This window comes from Mandrillus leucophaeus, unplaced genomic scaffold (genome assembly GCF_000951045.1).
Source record: "Mandrillus leucophaeus isolate KB7577 unplaced genomic scaffold, Mleu.le_1.0 Scaffold412, whole genome shotgun sequence".
NCBI classification, from domain to species: domain Eukaryota; kingdom Metazoa; phylum Chordata; class Mammalia; order Primates; family Cercopithecidae; genus Mandrillus; species Mandrillus leucophaeus.
The window spans coordinates 675,604-693,889 of record NW_012104388.1 but is presented as its reverse complement, the minus strand read 5'-3'; the positions used below and the strand labels follow the sequence as shown (position 1 = coordinate 693,889).

At 48.5% G+C, this 18,286-nt stretch overlaps 1 protein-coding gene and 1 pseudogene across 3 annotated transcripts in view; both read left to right on the top strand.

The window, feature by feature from the left end:
* Nucleotides 1-4,782, top strand: part of LOC105548485 — a 21,003-nt pseudogene extending 16,221 nt beyond the window's left edge.
* A 5,536-nt stretch (nt 4,783-10,318) lies between these two features.
* VPRBP (Vpr (HIV-1) binding protein) overlaps nt 10,319-18,286 on the top strand; it is a 119,123-nt gene continuing 111,155 nt past the window's right edge. The window contains exons 1-2 of one of the 3 annotated variants that reach the window (XM_011992492.1): nt 15,512-15,639; nt 17,538-17,584. The gene's annotated coding sequence lies outside the window, so the exon portion shown is untranslated. Of the gene's footprint in view, nt 10,400-15,511; nt 15,640-17,537; nt 17,585-18,286 lie in introns of those variants that run through there. The other 2 variants (XM_011992493.1, XM_011992494.1) reach the window with 2 other exon arrangements.

Here is an 18,286-nt window from a genome sequence, read left to right as displayed (position 1 = left end):
AATTGTACAGGTTCACTTATACAAAAATGTTTTTCAATAAATACATTGGAAAAAATTTTGGTGCAACAATTTAAAAAACTTGCAGATAAACCTTACAGGTTAGAAATATTTTAAAAATTTAAGAAACAGTTATATCATGAATGCATAAAATATATGTAGATATGAGTTCATTTTTTCATTTACCACCATAATATATTCACAAATCTGTTATAAAAACTTAAAATTTTTAGCCACGCATGGTAGTGCACACCTGTAACCCAAGCTACTCGGGAGGCTGAGGCAGGAGAATCACTGAAACCCAGGAGGTGGAGCTTGCAGTGAGCCAAGCAAGACTCTATCTCAATAAAATAAAATAAAAAGTTAAAATTTATCAAAACTTACACATACAAGGCCACACATGTGACTCACGCCTGTAATCCCAGCACTTTGGTAGGCCAAGGTGGGTGGATCACCTGAGGTCAGGAGTTCGAGACCAACCTGGCCAACATGATGAAACCCAATCTCTACTAAAAATACAAAAATTAGCCAGGCGTGGTGGTACACATCTGTAATTCCAGCTACTTGGGAGGCTGAGGCACAAGAATCTCTTGAACCTTGGAGATGGAGGTTGCAGTGATCTGAGATCGTGCCACTGCACTCCAGCCTGGGCAATAAATCGAGACTCCATCTCAAAAAAACAGAACAAAACAAAACCTTGTATATGCAAACACTTAAAGACTGTATATAGCACCATTTATAGCCAAGAGAAATATGAACAAATGTAAAGATGCAGTGTTAAATCATAACTGGCTGGGTGCAGTGTCTCAAGCCTGTAATGCCAGCACTTTGGGAGTCTAAGGCAGGAGGATCACTTGAGCCTAGGAATTTGAGACCGGCCTGGGCAACATAGGCAGACCCCATCTACACACACATACACACACACACACACACACACACACTGCTGGCAGAGCGTGGTGGTGTGTGCCTATAGTCCCAGCTAATAGGGAGGCTGAGGCAAGAGGATTGAGCAAGCCCAGAAGATCGAGGCTGCAGTGAGCCATAGTTGCACTACCGTACTCCAGCCTGGATGATAGGGAGAGAAGATCCAGTCTCAAATAATGGAATGATAAGTAAATAAATAAATCATAACTGCATAGAATTAACTAGTATGTACTGTACTACTGTAATAATTTCCTAGCCACTTCCTGTTGCTATTGTGAGCTAAAGCTTAAAACATCATGTGCTGCTAATCATCACATGAGCAATTCGTCTCTCCAGTAAACTGTGTATAGCACTAAAAGTGACCTCCCCCAGTTCTCTTGTATTTTTCATCCTGTTAAGTACAATACTGTAAACTTCAAATAACGCCATGGGACCCATGTGAAGTATCACTATTGATGCTGGAAGTGCTCCCAAGAAGCTGAGAAAAGTCATGACATTATAAGAAAAAGTTGAATTCCTTGATTGAGGTTTGCAGCTGTGGTTACCCCCATTTCAGTCAGATATCATTGTAAACAGATAATGTAAACTTACGATATTGATCAATAGAGTACTATAAATGTATTTTCTCCTATGATTTTCTTTCTTTCCTTTCTTTCTTCCTTTACATTTTTTAGAGCCATAGTTTCACTATGTTGCCCTACAGCCTCAAACTCCTGAGCTTGGATCCTCTTGCCTCAGCCTCCTGAGTATCTAGGACTATAGGAGGGTCACCATGCCTGGCTTGATTTTCTTAACATTTTCTTTCTCCTTTCTTTTTGTAGAGACAGGGTCTTGCTATGTTGCCCAGGCTGGTCTCAAACTTCTGGCCTCAAGGGATCCTCCCGCCTCAGCCTCCCAGAGGTGCCACTTCATCTTCCTTCTTCTTTTTTTTTTCTGGCTCTGTCGCCCAGGCTGGAGTGCAGTGGCACCATCTCCACTCACTGCAACCTCTGCCTCCTGGGTTGAAGCGATTCTCCTGCCTCAGCCTCCTGAGTAGCTGGGATTACAGGCACCTGCCAACATATCCAACTAATTTTTGTGTTTTTAGTAGAGATGGAGTTTCACCATGTTTGCCAGTCTGGTCTCAAATTCCCGACCTCAGGTGATCCACCCACCTCAGCCTCCCAAAGTGCTGGGATTACAGGCCTGAGTCACTACACCTGACCCCGGCCAGTATTTGTTTTTCCTAGTTACTTTATTCTAACAATACAGTATATAGGCCGGGTGCGGTGGCTCATGTCTGTAATCCCAGGACTTTGAGAGGCCAAAGCGGGCGGATCACCAGAGATTGGGAGTTCGAGACCAGCTTGGCCAACATGGCGAAACCCCGTCTTTACTAAAAATACAAAAATTAGCGGTGTGTGGTGGCACATGCCTGTAATCCCAGCTACTGGGGAGGCTGAGGCAGGAGAATTGCTTGAACCTGGGAGGCGGAGGTTGCAGTGAGCAGAGATAGTGCCATTGCACTCCAGCCTGGGCAACAAGAGGGAAATTCCATCTCCAAAAAAAAAAAAAAAAAACCAGAATATAATACATATAACATACAAAGTATGTGTTAATTGACTGTTAATGCTATCAGTAAGGCTTCTGGTCAAAAGTAAGCTATCAGTAGTTAAGTTTTCGGGGAATCAAAAGTTATACATGGGGCCAGGCGCAGTGGCTCACGCCTGTAATCCCAGCACTTTGGGAGGCTGAGGCAGGCAGATCATCTGAGGTCAGGAGTTAGAGACCAGCCTGGCCAACATGGTAAAACCCCATCTCTACTAAAACTACAAAAATTAGCCGGGTGTGGTGGTGGGCACCAGTAATCCCAGCTACCTGAGAGGCTGAGGCAGGAGAATTGCTTGAGCCTGGGAGGTGGAAGTTTCAGTGAGCTGAGATTGTGCCACTGTACTCTAGCCTGGGCGACAGAGTAAGAGTGTCTCAAAAAAAAAAAAAAAAAGTTATACATGGATTTTCTACTGTGGTGGGGGGTCAGCACCACTAACCCCCATGCGAGAGTCAACTGTACTACTTTTTTAGAGTAATCTTAAAACAGCAAAATTGAGCAGAAAGTACAGAGTTCCCATATGCCCCTGCTCCCACACATGCACGTCCTCCTCCATTATCAACATCCTACGTCAGAGTGGTACATTTGTTACAATCAATGAACCCATACTGATATATCATTATCGACCAAAATCCATAGTCTACATTAGAGTTTACTTTTGGTGTTGTATATTCTATAGGCTTTGAAAAACATATAGTGACATGTATAGCTTTACTTTTCTTTCCTTTCTTACTTTTTTTTGGAGACAGAGTCTTGCTCTATCCCCCAGGCTGGAGTGCAGTGGTGCGATCTCAGCTCAGTGCAAAGTCCGCTTTCTGGGTTCAAGCGATTCTCATGCCTCAGCCTCCCAAGTAGCTGGGATTACAGGCGCCTGCCACCACATCTGGCTAAATTTTGTATTTTTGGTAGAGATGGTGTTTTGCCATGTTGGCCAGGATGGTCTCAAGCTCCTGACCTCAGGCAATCTGCCTGCTTTGGCTTCCCAAAGTGCTGGGATTACAGGTGTGAGCCACTGCACCTGGCCTATGCTTTACTTTTCAGTGTAATTTTGTTTTTATTAAAGTGGTACATGCTCAGCCAGGTGCAGTGGCTCATGCCTGTAATCCCAGCACTTTGGGAGGCTGAGGCAAATGGATTGCTTGAACCCAGGAGTTGGAGACCAGCCTGTGCAACACGGCGAAACTTTGTCTCCACAAAAAATACAAAAATAGCTGGGCATGGTGTCATGCATCTGTATTCCCTGCTACTTGGGTGGCTGAGATGGGAGGATCACTTGAGCATGGAGTTTAAGGCTACAGTAAGCTGCGATTGTGCCATGCACTCCATCTTGGGTGACAGTGTGAGACTCTGTTTCAAAAAAGAAAAAAAAACCACGTATACTCAGTGGCTTAAAAGTCAAAGAATACGTCGGGTGTGGTGGCTCATGCCTATAATCTCAGCACTTTCAAAGGCCAAGGCGGGTGGATCACCTGAGGTCGGGAGTTTGAGACCAGCCTGACCGACATGGACAAACTCCATCTCTACTAAAAATACAAAATTAGCTGGGTGTGGTGGCACTTGGCTGTAATCCCAACTACTCAGGAGGCTAAGGCAGGAGAATCACTTCAACCCAGGAGGCGGAGGTTGCAGTGAGCCAAGATCACGTCATTGTACTCCAGACTGGGCAACAAGAGCGAAACTCCGTCTCAAAAAAAAAAAAAAAGTAAAAGAATTCAAAAAAGGCTTATATGGAAAACCCAGCGTCTCTCTTCCCTGCATACCCCACCCACTTCCTTTTTTTTTTTTTGAGACGGAGTGTTGCTCTGTGGCCCAGGCTGGAGTGCAGTGGCGCGATCTCAGCTCACTGCAAGCTCCGCCTCCCAGGTTCATGCCATTCTCCTGCCTCAGCCTCCTGAGTAGCTGGGACTACAGGTGACCGCCACCATGCCTGGCTAATTTTTTTTTTTGTATTTTTTTTAGTAGAGACAGGGTTTCACCGTGTTAGCCAGGATGGTCTCGATCTCCTGACCTCGTGATCCACCCGCCTCAGCCTCCCAAAGTGCTGGAATTACAGGCCTGAGCCACCGCGCCCGGCCCCCACCCACTTCTTAACCCCAGCCCAGGCAGAGTGGCATCTTCTTATGTAATCGTCAACCTTGGGATGGCCATACCCTTGCCACTGAGGTAATGTACCTTCTTCCCTGTATCAGGAACATCAAAGGGGACTGGAGCCAAGTGGTCAGACTGGCTTCTACTTCAAGGATCAGTCAGGCATCTCAGATAAGATAGCCTAAAGGTATTTTTAAATCCCTACTTGCTGCTTTAGAAGCCCCAGTAGGCTGGGTAGGGTGGCTCACACCTGTAATTAGAGCAACACAGTGGGACCCTGTCTCTACAAAAAATAAACAATATATTAAAAAACTAGCTGGGCATGGTGGCGTGTGCCTGTAGTGCTAGGTACTAGGGAGGCTAAGGTTGGAGATTAACTGAGCCTGGTAGGTTGAGACTGTAGCGAGCTATGATCGCGCCACTGCACTGTAGCCTGGGTGACAGAGTAAAACCCTGTTTAAAAAAAAAAGAGAGAGAGAAAGAGAGAAGAAGCCCCTATAGTAATTTTAAGAGTTTTGCTGAGAGAGGAAAACTAAAGTTCAATACAAAAAGACTGCTGTGATGTGAAGCTGCCTGGGAGGCAGCAGATTAAGATTCTTGCTGGCTGCATGTCTGGAGCAAACCTCTCTCCTTTGAACATTGAGATCTTCACGTGAAAACAAGGGGACTGGGTAGATGATCATTAGAGCTTTGTCCAAGATGACAGAGGGAGCTGGGGTTGTGGCTGCTGCTGCTAGAAGCTTCATCTCTGGAGCCCTTCCTGTAAGCCAGTGCTTCCCATTGCCCTCCTTGCAACCACCCTCGAAGCAGGTATTACTACCTCCATTTTTTTTTTTTTTTTTTTGAGACAGAGTCTTGCTCTGTTGCCCAGGCTGGAGTGCAATAATGTGATCTTGGCTCACTGCAACCTCCGCCTCCCGGGTTCAAGCAATTCTCCTGCCTCAGCGTCCCAAATAGCTGGGATTACAGGCACATGCCACCACACCCAACTAATTTTTTATTTTTAGTAGAGACAGGGTTTCACCATGTTGGAAAGGCTGGTTTTGAGCTCCTGACCTTAAGTGATCCGCCCACCTCAGCCTCCCAAAGTGTTGGGATTTCAGGCATGATCCACTGTGCCCGGCCTACTACCTCCATTTTACAGAGGAGGAATTGAGGCTCAAAGAGTTGCCAGGCCCACACAACTAGAGAATCCAGGGTCATGATTCTAACCTAGAGCGTATGTTTCTTCCCCTCCCTGGAGCTGGGTTCCTGAGCCTTCTGTTCTGCTTTCCCCACAAGAGGTGCTCGGTGTGTGTGGGATGTGTGTGGAGGATGTGCAGGGGTGGGTAAGAGGGAGCCCTGTGGATCCCAGGAGCAGAAAGGTCCAGCTTACTAGACCCCAACATTTTAGGCCTCTAGGCCCCACCTCAGGGTAAAGGTCATCATGCCCACATCCTAGTTTTTTTTTTTTTTTTTTTTTTTTTGAGATGAAGTCTAGTTCTTGTCCCGCAGTCTGGAGTGTAATGGCGCAATCTGGGCTCACTGCCACCTCGACCTCCCAGGTTCAAGCGATTCTCCTGCCTCAGCCTCCCGAGTAGCTGGGATTACAGGCGACTGCCACCATGCCTGGCTAATTTTGGTATTTTTAGTGGAGACTAAAAATACAGGCACGTGCCACCATGCCCAGCTAATTTTTGTATTTTTAGTAGAGACAGGGTTTCACCATGTTCGCCAGGCTGGTCTTGAACTCCTGACCTCAGGTGACCTGCCCGCCTCAGCCTCCCAAAGTGCCGCGATTACAGGCGTGAGCCACCACACCTGGCCCACCCACATCCTGTTTAATGCCAGTCTTCCTCCTAGACCAGAGGTTCTCCGCCTTAGCGGAGTATTCAGAGTATTCATTATCTAGGGAGCTTTGGAAAACATTGTTGCCTGTGCCCTAGAGATTCTGACTTAATTGAACTGGGATAGGGTCTTGACACTAGAGGTTCAGAAAGGCTCTGCAGGTGATTTGAATTGCAGCCAGGGTTGAGAACCTAGTACTAGCCTGTCAGCTTAGTCTTGTTCGTTCACCATGCCTGGCCCTAAGGAACGTTTGCTTTTCTTTGCCCTGCCTCGCTAGCCACAAGGCAGAGAGCAGCCTTTGCTCTCAGTTATAATGCAGCTCCCTTTCCCTGCAACAGGGCTCATGGCACCATAACTCTGCTCTCCTGACTTGCTCTTAGAATGGGCCAAGGTCATGATGCTTCTCATAAATTCTTTGAAACAAAAGCTCATAGAATTCAGACATGCCTGCCTTCTGGGGTGGGAAGCCCATCTTGCCTGTCTTCCCTCTGATCTGTATCTTAGGAGAAAAGAAAATGGAGACGGCAGGTTTTGTACTGCACCCTGGCTGTCTGAGCATCTTCTGGCAGATGAGGTTGGCAGCCCATGAAATAAAATATGCCTTGCATCCAAAAAAGGACCAGGACAATTCCAGAGGCTACAGGGATCTCAGAAGAGAGTTAGGCAAAGATGAATGTTACCTGGAGAAAGCCTCCTGTCTCCTGCCTATTGGATTCAGGTACAGAGAGGTGACTGTTGTACTCCTGACTTAGAACCCATGTGGACTTTGAGCCCCTAAGGTCTAGATGCTGATTTCAGATCCTGTAAGAGAGGAGCAAAGGTAGGAGCAGAGGGCCCACTGAGAGGTGGGCTGGGGACACGCTGGTGGCTGGAAATAAGCTGAACTGGAACCAGGAACGAGAAATAGTTGTGGCAAAAATATTCAGAGCAGGACTCTTGAGGTGGCCACTACATGTGGCATTCTTTGTCCTGTTCCCATCTTTCATAAAGCTCAGGCTTTGCAGTCACAGATTCACAGCACCTGAAAGGGTCTGGAAGCCATGTGGTGCATTTTTTTTTTTTGAGACAGAATCTCGCTCTGTCACCCAGACTGGAGTACAGTGGCTCGATCTCTGTTCACTGCAACCTCCGCCTCCCAGGTTCAAGCAATTATCCTGCCTCAGCCTCCTGAGTAGCTGGAATTGCAGGTGCCCACCAACACACCCAGCTAATTTTTTTTGTATTTTTAGTAGAGACAGGGTTTCACCATATTGCCCAGGCTGGTCTTGAACTCCTGACCTTGTGATCCACCCGCCTTGGACTCCCAAAGTACTGGGATTACAGGTGTGAGCCACCGCGCCCGGCCGGCTGGTGCATGATTTTTAAACTGCATTCCTTGTAACGCTAGGAGTTTCTCTGCTACATCATGTCCTAGAATCCCTTGCATCATTCCTTTTCTCTACTTAATAAAGAGGTATACAAGATTTCGCTGGGACCAAAAGGACTCTGTGGTAAAATCGTAATACTAGCATAATTTGAAAATCATGGACCTAGGCCAGGCACAGTGGTTCACACCTGTAATCTTAGCACTTTGGGAGGCTGAGGTGGGTGGATCACGAGGTCAGGAGTTAAAGACCAGCCTGGCCAACTTGGCGAAACCCTATCTCCACTAAAAATGCAAAAATTAGTTGGGCGTGGTGGCATGCGCCTGTAATCCCAGCTACTCGGGAGGCAGAGGCAGGAGAATCGCTTGAACGGGGGAGGTAGAGAGGTGGTAGTGAGCCAAGATTGTGCCATTGCACTCCAGCCTGGGCGGCAGAGCAACACTCTGTCTCAGAAAGAAAGAGAGAAAGAGAGAAAGGAAGGAAGGAAGGAAGGAAGGAAAGAAGGAAGGAAGGAAAAGAAAGAAAAGAAAGAAAGATCATAGATCTAGTAAAGCCCTCCTTATGGGGGATGGATGAGGAAACTTGCCCAGAGTCACATCTAGTCTCCTGTACGTCAGACCAGACCTGTCCCATAGGATGCCTGTTGGCTCTGTAGAGCAGATGGCAGAAACCCTCAGTGGAGGCATGGCTTGAACACAAAATGGCCAAGAGGTCTCCTTGGTCTGGAGGAGACACATGGTGGTGAGCCACTCTCAACATAATGACACCAAGACCCAGACCTGCAGACCCTGAGAGGCAGTGAGACGCTGTCTTAGCTTAACCGCCAAAAGTCCACAGGATTTGGTCTGTTTTTGCCTTTGTGAAATGCAGTGCCCTGGACAGGGATACAAGGCTCTTGAGTTCCAGGCTGCCCCTGACTTCTGGGAATAGCAGCCTTCATTTTAAGGGAGGGAGCTGCACATGGTCATTCAGGCCTTAGACTGTGAGCCTTGAGGGCAGGGTCTGTGCTGCATTCTCCTCAGCACTGACGACACAGGGTGCAGGGCCAGGCACAGGGCAAGGGCTCAGGAATCCTAACTTAAAACACAGTTTAGTTCTTTTTTTCTTTTTTTAACAGAGTCTCTCTCTGTTGCCCAGGCTGGAGTGCAGCGGCGTAATTTTGGCTCATCGCAACCTCTGTCTCTGGGATTCAAGCGATTCTCCTGCCTCAGCCTCCCGAGCAGCTGGGATTACAGGAGCGCCCAGCTGATTTTTTGTATTTTTAGTAGAGATGGGGTTTCACCATGTTGGCCAGGCTGGTCTTGAAATCCTGACCTCAGGTGATTTGCCCACCTCGGCCTCCCAAAGTGCTGGGATTACAGGCGTAAGGCACCCACGCCTTGCCACTTGTTTTTAAGACAAGGTTTCCATTTAGTGGCTGCCCCCATGCCCCACTTACGAGGTGTGACCTTCCAAGGCAGTAACTGAGTTTCCACATTTTATGGAATGACACTTTTTCTCCTGGGTTGTTTTCTGTTTTCTCCCCTGGGTTGCCTCTTCAGGAGGTGGTAGTCTCTACCCTCTGGAGAGAGTGGGCACTGAGTGCTCCAGTTTCTTCTCTTGACACTCTTCTTCCTCTGCGTAATCCAACAGGTAGGGGTGCCCCAAGGCTACCAGGGCTGCTTTTCAATGCAGCAGAATTTGGTAGCATGTGCTTACCCAGGAAACAGGTAGAAAATGGATGGTCAGGCCAGGTGCAGTGGCTCATGCCTGTAATCCCAGCATTTTGGGAGGCCAAGGTAGGTGGATCGTTTGAGGTCAGGAGTTCGACACCAGCCTGGCCAACATGATGAAACCCCGTCCCTACTAAAAATACAAAAATTAGCCAGGTGTGGTGGCAGGCACCTGTAATCTCAGCTACTCGGGAGGCTGAGGCATGAAAATGGCTTGAACTCGGGAGGTGCACATCGCAGTGAGCCAAGATCATGCCACTGCACTCCAGCCTGGGGGACAAGAGTGAAACTCCATCTCAAAAAAAAAAAGAAAAGAAAAGAAAAGAAAGTGGATGGTCATAGAGGGATGGCACTGAGGAGAGACGATCTGGTCCCTGGCTCAGGGGCCTTAACCTCCTTTTTCCATGGATGACCTAGAACATCAGTGATCAGGACCCTTATATATATTCAAAAGGGGCAAGAGTCCTCCTCCAGCCCTAGGGTCTCAAGGGACAGGACAATGGTCAAGGAATACAGGCACAGGCCCCAGCTGTTTTCATCTTTTGGCGATCACTGAGACATGAGAAACTAATTCCATCCTGAGTCTCCAATAACCCTTCTTGCCCACTACAGCCTGAGGCTGGTCCACTGAGCCCCTCCAGACTCCACACCCCTCTCCAGAGCCTACAGGCTGTTGTGAAGTCCTTTCTCCCCTAAAGTCATGCCCACTAGTCCCTGGTTGTCCTGGTCCCTGGTCCTGTGGGGAGGCAACCAGCTTTGTGACTTCACAAAAGGCTATCTTGTGAGAAGCCTGGACCTGGTGAAGCAGGAGCAGGGCAGAGGTGGCTCCCCTCAGGAACATCATGTGACTTTTCATAGAGAGACATCTCCACCTCTAAGGGATGAAGAACTTCCCCATGGTAAGAGCCCACGACACCCTCTATACCTAGAAACTCCCCTCCTTGGTGATTTTGGCTCCCAGGCCTAACTGGGTACCCCAGGTTGTATCTGGCAACATCTCCAAGACGGATAGGCTCATGGTAGAGGTATTTACTTCGGGTGGTGGGGTGAGTCTCTGACCTCTGAATTTGTCCCATTCGACAAAGCCATTCTTCTCTAGGCCTTCTCTTTTTTTAATTTAAAAAATTATTATTATTAATTTTATTGTTATTATTATTATTCAAGACAGAATCTTGCTCTGTTGCCTAGGCTGGAGTGCAGTGGCATGATCTCAGCTCCTGGGTTCAAGCAATCCTCATGCCTCAGACTCCTGAGTAGCTGGGATTACAGGCATGCACCATCACACCTGGCTAATTTTTGTAATTTTTTAGCAGAGATGGGGTTTTGCCATGTTGGCCAGGCTGGTCTTGAACTCTTGGGCTCAGGTGATCCACCTGCCTTGCCCCCCTAAAATGCTGGGATTATGGCGTGAGCCACCACACCTGGCCATAAGAATTATTTTTATTTTTATTATTTTTTATAGAGACAGGGTCTCACTATGTTGCTCAGGTTGGTCTTGAACTCCTACGCTCAACAATCCTCCTATCTCAGCCTCCCTAAGTGCTGGAATTATAGATGTGAGCCACTGTGCCAGGCACAGGCCCTCCCAAAATGAAAGAACTGATAGAGTGGTAAACTCTTTCTGACCTGAGTCATCATGAGGGTCTGCCCCAGCAGTCTCCAGAGTACCTTCAAATGGGTCAGGCCAGAGATCCCTGAATCCTGTTGAAAGGTCTTTCAAAAATCCAGGGGTGGCCAGAGCACAGTGGTTCACACCTGTCATCCCAGCAGTTTGAGAGGCCAAGGTGGGTGGATCACTTGAGGTCCTGAGTTCGAGATCAGCCTGGCCAACACGGTGAAATCCCATCTCTACTAAAAATACAAAAATTAGCCAGGCATTGTGGCAGGCACCTGTAATCCCACCTACTCAGGAGGCTGAGGCAGGAGAATCACTTGAACCCAGGATGCAGAGGTTGCGGTGAGACGAGATTGCTTCACTGCACTCCAGCCTGGGGACAGAGTGAGGCTCCATCTGAAAATAAATATGTAAATAAAAATTCAGGGGCTTCTGAGAGCTTGCAGGCCAGGCCAACACAGACTCTCATCCCAATGTTGACTCCACTCTTCCTCCTGGAAGGAGTTCCAACCCCAGGAACCTGAGGCAAAAGAGGCTAGGTGTGCTTGCTTTTTTATCTCCCTGTTACCTGTGCCCAATGGTCGATGTCGGCACTTAAGTTGTTGACTTTGGAGTCTGTTTCTTTCTCTGTAAATTGAGAGTAGTGGATGTAGATGTAATCAGACATAATTACACACCCTTTGGGAAATGTTGTGGTGTTCCCTCTCCTCATTTTATGGGGGTGGGGTATAGGGGCCACCAGGCAGGAGCAGGGTACCCAGTGAATGATTGGGATTTCTTCTTTGTCCAGGCTGGTGTTCCCAAAGCCTGGTAGTCTTGAGCCTCTAATTGGTAGCTCCTGCGACACTCCTGGACCCTTGCAGTAGCAGTCTTGTCTAGCCAACAGGAGAGCAGGGGTGGATATGAGACAGCTGGCCTCACTTTCCAGCCCCAGGGAATTGCCGGAAGAAGCACAGGAGTTGTGGGGTGGCACCAGGGTGAGGATGGGCTGGTGGGAGCACCTGGGTAAGCCTAGAAGGAGGTGCTGGGAGTGAAAAGCTCACAGAAGGATGGGAGCGGGAGAGGGAGGAGAATGAAGGAGAAGCTTGAAGCTCAGAGGGCTTGGTGCTGTCCATTTTCCTAGCCAGGGAGTGGGCATGCTTGGAGGTGGGAGTAGGTAGAGCATGCCTATCTGTAGGCCTTGGTCTTGGGGCCAGAGTTGGGGTCTTCTTGCCTTTTCTCTGCTGCTGGGCAGCCCCCAAAGCACTCCTCACTCTTTCAGATGGGGCTTCCTCTTTCTTGGGCACACCATGGAGCAGGGGGTGGAACAGGCAGAGCAAGGTGAGAGGGAGTCCAGAGATGTCCTACCAAAGAGGCCAATAAATCTCCTCCCAGTGGTGCAGGACCCATGTGCCAGAACTAAGCCAGGTGTGTGGGCCTGGATTGTCTGTAGCTTTGTATGTGCATATGCTTAGATGTGGAAGTATTTGTTGTGAGGACTAGGTGCTTAATGTGTAGTGTGCATGCTTGTGTATCTGGCACATGTGGGTAATACTTGAACTGTGAAATATGCCACCAAGCACACTTGGAATGCGTGAGCAGTTGGGAAAGCCTGGGTGCTCCCTCTTCCCCTTCCCAGAGGTGGGAAGGAGGTGTTTGAAGGTGCCTGCAGGTGTGTGCCTGTGTGTGTGTTGGGGAGGGGGAGGTGTTGGCAGGGGCAGAGGAGGCTGCAGAGGTTAAGAGTGCAGAATCCTGAGGGTGTGGCTGCTGGACAGGCCCTGTTTGTCTTCTGCTCTGCTTCCCCTGCCTCCTAGGCCCTGGCTTCTCCAAAGCCCCTTCTTAATGCTTCTTGCTCCCATCACCAACCCAGGACCCCAGGCTGGGTTTCTGTTTTTTAAAAAAAATTATAAAAAAAAATTTTTTTTGAGATAGAGTCTCTGTCTGTCACCCAGGCTGGAGTGTAGTGGCACAATCACAGCTCACTGCAGCTTCAACCTCGCAAGCGCTAGCAATCCTCCCAAGTCAGCCTCATAAATAGCTGAGACTACAGACATGCACCACCATGTCTGGCAAATTTTTAAGATATTTTGTAGAGACAGTGGAGTGGGGGGTGTCTCTCTATGTTGCCCAGGCTGGTCTTGAACTCCTGGGATCAAGAGATTCTCAGCCTCTCAAAGTGCTGGGATTACAGGCGTGAGCCACAGCACGCTGACCAGGTTGGGTTTCTGAAATGAAGCAGTGCCATCTGGTGGCAGGCTGAGGCAGTGCCAGGAGCTGGTGAGCTGGGCCTTGAGCTCCCTTAAGGGCTCTGCCTTTTAGGACGCCAGCCAGTGGAGAAGTCATCACTGGGCCGGCTAGACCATAGACAGAGGGGAGATATCTAAGGCTTAAATGTCCCATCTCCATACATTTTAAGTTCATGGCCCAGGAAAGTCACCTGAAGGAGTGCTGGAGGAAAGGCATGTGGGTTCCATTCCTTGATCTACCTCTCTGGGTTCAGATTTCTCATCTGTAAAGGTGATTAACCATATCTTCCCTGTGTGTGTGGCAGGGTAGTGAGGGTTAAATGAGAGAGTGTGGCTAGAACACTTGGCTCAGAGCCCAGCATGCTCTAAAGTTGAAAGAAATGGTAGTGGCCATTACTGATAGAGGCAAAGTTCCAGAAGCACAGAGAAGAAAGCTGTGTGTTGTTGCAGGAGAAAGAAGTGAAGAGAGGTGACATGTCTGTGGCGCTCCCAGCACACAGTAGAGTACACATTTAAGAGAAGGAGGATGGTCTCTTTTCTGGAAAGAGGGAAATGGGATCTAGTGGGGAGTGAAACCAAGGGACCCAGGATTCAGGTTCCTTACTAGCTGTGGAACACTGAGCATAGCAGCAGGCTTGCTGTGTCTTGTGTTCATGTGACAGTATTGTCCGTGAAGACTCATGGAAATGCACGGAGACTTGCTCAGCATTCCCAGAGAGACAATGAGCTGCGTAAGGCCTTGAAGGTTGGGTAGGATCTTGTCAGGTCAAGATTCTCCTCAAATGTGGAGTCATGTTTATCTTCTATGCCCCGCAAAAGGGACCGCTGGTCGGAGTAAGGAGTCTTCTGGTTCTGCTGTTAATTGGTTGTGTGATGCTGGGCAAGTCACTCACTCCCTCTGGGCCTCATTTTTCCCAACAACATGAAGAAATTGAATTAAGTGACCTGTGAGGTCAGTCCTGCCTCAATCTATGAGCTTTTGATTTTTCACTTCTCTGCCTCACGTATAATACCTGGCAATAAGTATCTATTGATTCCTACAGGCTAGGTCTGGAACAAAAAGAGAGGCTGGGCGCAGTGGCTCATACCTGTAATCCCAACACTTAGAGGGGCTGAGGCAGGAGAATCGCTTGAGCCTAGAAATTCAAGACCAACCTGGACAACACAGTGGGACTCCGTCTCTACAAAAATTTTAAAAAATTAGCTGGGTGTGGTGGTGCACACCCGTAGTCCCAGCTATTTGGGAGACTGAAGTGGGAAGACAGCTCAAGCCCAGGAGGTTGAGGCTGTAGTGAGCTGTGATTGCGCCATTGCACCCCAGCGTGGGTGACAGAGCAAGGCTCTATCTAAAAAAAAAAAAAAAAAAAAAAAAAAAGACGGAGAACAAAGAGGCTGGGAGGCCCCAGTGGGTGGACCGCTTCAGCCCAGGAGTTCGAGACCAGACTGGCCAATATGGTGAAACCATGTCTCTACCAAATACACACACACAAAACAAAAACGAAAATTACCTGGGTGTCGTGGCATGCACCTGTAGTCTCAGCTGGAGGCTGAGGTGGGAGGACTGTTTGAGCCCGGGAGGCGGAGGTCGCAGTGAGCTGAGATCGTCACTGCACTCCAGCCTGGGCAACAGAGCGAGGCTCTGTCTCAAAACAAACAAAACAAACACATAAAAAACAACTAGTGTCTTCTGTTTTAATGAGTGCTGTGATTTCTGATATGTTTATGAGAAAATATTTTCCTAGATCACGGTATGTTCTAGGTAAGATGAGGCAAATAGCCGAATAAAACAGAGGCTCTTTGCGCACACAGGTCAGAACACGACACTAAAGCATCAGGCGATTATAGTACTGTCTTGGAAGGATTGACTCCCTCACTTTTCACTTCCGCTTTCCGAAGCAGCCAATGAGTACTCAACAGTTCGCATTTATCCCAAAAAACTACAAATCCAGAAGTCAATGCGCGGGGCGAAGAGCTCATGCGTCAATTGGGACTGGTGGGCCCGCCCCTAGACGCGGAACTTCATTTCCCAGGCGTCCCCGGGGCTCTTCGATTTTCCTCGGATCGTGCAGGCGTTCTCCTCCCGCCCCTTGCTCACTGTCCTCGCGCCAAGTAGGCGCGCGCGCCCGCGCGCGCGGTGCACGTAGCGCGCGAGTGACGCATAATATGTGGGCCGCTGTGGAGCCGTGGTCGCGCTGTGTGTGTATGTGAGTGAAGAGTGAGTGCGGGACCTGAGGCTGTGTGTGTGAACTGTGGCCACTGGCGGGGTCGCGGGGGGGCAGTGGCGGAGCCGCCTCGGACGGTGAGTGGGAAATGGAGGGAGGCGACTCTACGGGAGGGGCGCGAGGAAGCAGGGCGCGTGGCTGGCCGGGCGGCAGAGTGGGCGCCGGGCTGGGGGAGGGGCGGCACCTGCTTGGGCCGCCGGCGAGGAGGGGGCGGGCCGGTCAGCCGGGAGGCTGGGCCCGGGGCCTGACAGGACTTTTCCTCCTCCTGATTCTTGTCCCGGGGGCGGGGCCTCCACGTTCTTCCTCCACTCCCCACGAGAAGCTTCCCGAGAGTAACTCTTCCGCCCGGAGTGGGGGGGCGGGGTGTGTCCGCCCCTACCTGGAGGGAGGGGCGCATGTCATATCTCTTGTCATCTTTTCCCTTCCAATCTTCCTAGTCTCTGTTCCGTACGGGCTTGGGGGGCTCCATCTTCCGTACTATACGGCGGGCCCCTTCACGGACTGTGTCTCCGCCTCCAGCTCCAGTCACCTGGGCGGGCTCTCCAGTCTCTCGGCCTCGTGCCACCTCTCCCTGCACCCGCCCGGCTCTTGGACCTTGCGACGGGGGCGGAGCTTTCTGGTCACTCCTCTCATCCCCATGAAGAAGGGAAGGGTTGGAAAGAGGTGTGCGGGTCCCGCAGCCTGGAGTCAAACCTCAGAGTGCCCGCCAAACTTCCCGGGAGTCTGTTTCCGGGGGTTATAGTAGTTTTCAACTGGGGTTTCAGAAGCGTTTGCTTCATAACTTCACTTCCTAGACGGTTTTCTGTCTGGCTTCCTCTTAACTGCAGTGGCAGCGCTCTGGTTTTCCATTTGTTGAGGAAATAGTTTTGGAGTGTTTGTATTAGTTATTTTTGAGTCAGAAATGACTTGTCCTTGGCCACGTCATGTTGGTCTCGGTTTTTCCTTACCCTGTTTTTTCGATGAAGCCTTTTAATTAGTCTTTACACGTTTTAATTTTTTATGTTAGTAGCATCTTCCTGTTCAAAATGCATTGTTAATGTACAGAATGAGAGGTTAATTGGTAATATCCTTCATTTTCTTTTTCCAGCTTACTGGAGTTTACCTTTAATGTTTATGTGTGTATATGTAGACTTTAGGAATCGATTTAGTATTTTTCTTAATGATGTGAACATTTGGGTTTTCTATATAGCAGTTATTCATTACCCATTTTTGAGTAGGTATATGTTTTTGGATGTTGAGATAATAGAGAATTTGGGGAATGTAGGGAAATCATTTTTTGCTCAGTACCTCTTGGGTAGTTGCTGAGTACAGTGTTTTACTGTTCTGCCTATTATACAGTTTTTAAATTTTTTATTTTTATTCATTTATTTTTTGTAGAGACAGTAGTCTTACTGTGTTGCCCAGGCTGGTCTGGAACTCAAGTGATCCTCCCTTGTCAACCTCCCAAAGTGTTGGAATTACAGGCACGAGCCACTACACCTGTACTGTTTTTTTTTTAGATACAGGATCTTGCTCTGTTGCCCAGGCTGGAGTGCAGTGGCATGATCTCGGCTCACTGCAACCTCCGCCTCCCGGGTTCAAGTGATTCTCATGTCTCAGCCTCTGGAGTAGCTAGGGATTACAGGTGTGTGCTACCACGCCTGGCTAATTTTTTTATTTTTAGTAGAGATGCGGATTTGCCATTTTGGCCAGTCTGGTCTTGAACTTTGGCCTCAAGTAATCCACCCACTTCAGTCTCCCAAAGTGCTAGGATTACAGGCATGAGCCATTGTGCCCGGCAAACAATTGTTAATATTATGCCATATTTTTTCTGTTTTTGTGTGTGGTATCTATATATTTATTTTGTGGAATACGCTAGCAGACACTTGTTACGATAAGGAAATTTTACATAAGTATTTCTTGAGGCTTTGTATTATCCCACCATGGGGACAGTATTGTCATTTAACCCCGCACAACAACTGTTTCCATCTTACAGATAAGGAAATTGAGATTTGGAGAAGTTAAATAACCAAGACTTCACAGGTATGTCAGCAGAATTGAGATTTGAATCCTTGAAATACTTTTTCTACCTAGTACTAGCTGGTCTTGGGGACCTCTCGGAGCTTGTTTCCTCATGTGTAAAAAAGGGTAGGATGGTTGTGAAAATTCAGAATAATGTAAGTATAGTAAATTACTTACTCAATGTCTGTTCCATACTAGATATTCACTAATTGGTAACTATCGTGTCACCATTGGACAGACCATCATTTCTTCATAGCACTTAAATAACTCACTTAAGAACTTGAGTAATGCATCCTCACTGTCTTGGGCATAACAAGGTGAAGATGACTGTCTTTTTGCTCTTGTTGCCCAAGCTGGAGTGTAGTGATGCGATCTTGGCTCCCCACAACCTCTGCCTCCTGGGTTCAAGTGATTCTCCTGCCTCAGCCTCCTGAGTAGCTGGGATTACAGGCACGTGCCACCATGCCCGGCTAATTTTTTTTGTATTTTTGTAGAGACACAGTTTCTCTATGTTGGCCAGGCTGGTCTCGAATTCCTGACCTTGTGATCCACCGGCCTCGGCCTCCCAAAGTGCTGGGATTACCAGGCGTGAGCCATTGTGCCTGGCCTAATTTTGTGTTTTTAGTAGAGACGGGGTTTCTTCATGTTGGTCAGGCTGGTCTCAAACTCCCAACCTCAGGTGATCCGCCTGCCTTGGCCTCCCAAAGAGCTGGGATTACAGGC